The sequence below is a fragment of the Cyprinodon variegatus genome, unplaced genomic scaffold, assembly GCF_000732505.1.
Source record: "Cyprinodon variegatus isolate N-32 unplaced genomic scaffold, C_variegatus-1.0 Scaffold872, whole genome shotgun sequence".
Taxonomy (NCBI): domain Eukaryota; kingdom Metazoa; phylum Chordata; class Actinopteri; order Cyprinodontiformes; family Cyprinodontidae; genus Cyprinodon; species Cyprinodon variegatus.
The window spans coordinates 166991-169459 of record NW_015151325.1 but is presented as its reverse complement, the minus strand read 5'-3'; the positions used below and the strand labels follow the sequence as shown (position 1 = coordinate 169459).

The 2469-nt window shown below is 43.4% G+C and overlaps 1 protein-coding gene across 3 annotated transcripts in view; it reads left to right on the top strand.

Annotated features, from left to right (window-relative positions):
- Positions 1–2469, top strand: part of LOC107099464 (oxysterol-binding protein-related protein 1-like) — a 64676-nt gene that overhangs the window by 50156 nt on the left and 12051 nt on the right. The gene's annotated exons all lie outside the window — the stretch shown is intronic.

Genomic DNA, 2469 nt, shown 5'->3' with positions numbered 1-2469 from the left:
TGCCGTCCTGGCGTCTTCTTCCACAACATCTTCGTCCCCGCTTTCCTCCTCTAAATAAAAAATGGATGACGGAGGAGACTCATCCACGACCTCCGACACTAAACTCTCCTCCTCTTGCATGTTTCCGCTGTCCATAGCGTTCCTTGACAGCGTCGTTTCTAAGTCACCAATTTAGTGCTACTTGGTCCCAATGGAATTTCCCATTGGGAAGCTGCTAGCACTAAGTTGCTAACTGGTTAGCAAGATGCTTCCGACAAACCGGCCCATTGATAATCGACCAATCACATTCACTTTATTCAGTCGTGTAATGTCGGGCACCACTCGGGAGAATTCGGAAATGCGATGGTTGAAACAGCCGCTTCCCTACGACTTTAAGAATCAAATCTCTTTTGGAGTCTCAACATATTTTTCCTTATATTTGCTATTATTTTACATTTCATTGGCGATCTAAAGTAGCCGAAAGTAGAAAACAATCATTCCAAGTCTTGAAAGAAAGTAGTTCTAAGTGTTCTAAGATTGAGGTCACGAAGTTAAAAGTAGTGTAGCTTAATGTGGCTAACTGACCGAGCTAAAAGAGGCTAATCTGTTAGCGACTGAACACAGCTAGCCACAGCGCTACCCAGCTCTTTATATCATGGTCTAACAGTTACTTTGTTTACCAGAAACGGAATTTTTTCAGTTTCGTTAATAATCTGGTAAAACTTCATCGGCCATTAGACACGCTAACGCTACAGTATGCAGACTCGCCGTGATGTTATTTTCGTTGTCTGTGCAACCACAGCATTTTACATCATGTGGCAACGTTTAGCCAATCATGTAGCGTAACGTCACTGGCAGGAAGCAGGACCTGAGCAGATCTGGTTCCTACAGCGGAATTCCAGGAGTCTCCCTGATATAGATAGTTGTTCCACAAGTGCCCACAAGTCGAATAAATTATCCCGGATTTTAGACTATGCAAGGTGGTGTTTTCTAATGCGAGTGAGAGCGTGCAGACAGTAAAATAATTTGTGCAGATTAGAACTACTTCAATTGCACAGACAACGAGAGAGCGGTGTGAGGAGGAGGTTGCTTGAAAAACAGTGTATCTGTCCAAATCAATGCTCTGCTCAACAAGCTTTCCAGGCCACTCGTTGTCAGAGAGAGCGGGATCAGTCAGAAAAATAAGCCAAAAGGTTTTGGTTTACTCTCTCACCTAGTTACCACTCAAAGCTGTGCATCCTGTGAAACGGCAGTGGTTAAATCCTCGAGTAAAAAAACTAAATGTAGGACTCATTTTACAGCGGCATATACTAAAGTATATCGACGTCTAGTGAAGGTGCAGAATGATGAAGTGTGTATTANCAGCGTCGTTTCTAAGGCACCAATTTAGTGCTACTTGGTCCCAATGGAATTTCCCATTGGGAACCTGCTAGCACTAAGATGCTAACTGGTTAGCAAGATGCTTCCGACAAACCGGCCACAACCAAACTTGCTTGTGAATCTTCCGCCACAACAATCCCGCCCCCTTGATAATCGACCAATCACATTCACTTTATTCACTTGTGTAAAGTCGGGCACCACTCGGGAGAAATCGGAAATGCAACAGTTGGAACAGCCGCTTCCCTACGACTTTAAGAATCAAATCTCTTTTGGAGCCTCAACTTCGATTGCGCAGACAACAAGAGAGAGCGGTGTGAGGAGGAGGTTGCTTGTAAAGCAGCGTATCTGTCCAAAGCACTGCTCTGCTCAACAAGCTTTCCAGGCCACTGGTTGTCAGAGAGAGCGGGATTAGTCAGAAAAATAAGCCAAAAAGTTTCGGTTTACTCTCTCACCTAGTTACCACTCAAAGCTGTGCATCCTGTGAAATGTTTACCACATTTAGGGTTACATTTCTTAAGTGGTTAAAGAAGGACATTTGTTTCTAAAAAGTAATAAAAAAAATCAATGCACTGGCCTTTTTTCCACGTTTGAACATGTTTTTCTTCCATCCAGGAAGCTTTTTCAATTCAAAATGTCAGAAATAGCGTTTAGTTCCAGGTTTTATAGAGCGGACTAAAGCAAAGCCTTGTTTTTGTATAGAAAACATGCAAATAGAAACGGACGAACGGGTCCATCCATTTGGAATGGGGGTCGTTTGGCTTCTTTGTTATCCTGCAATGCCCCATACCTGACTATGTCTCTGGGAGGGGGGTCGTAAAAGGAAATTGTTGGCCTGGCTGAAGAGGTGAGGTCTTCTGTTCTCCTGTAAAGGGGTTGGGGCTGCGATGAGAGCGGGAAGGAATCAACTCTATTGCTGCATTGGAGGTTTTTGAAAGCTGAAATCTGAACCCCCTGTGTTTAAGGTTTTCTGTCTTATCATCGTTCCTCCATTTCAATTTGCATGTTTTCTAAACTAAAACCAGGCTTTGTTGGGCTGCTGGATAAAACCTGGAACTAAACGCTATTTCTGACATTTGGATGGAAAAATCTTTCTGGATGGAAGAGAAACGT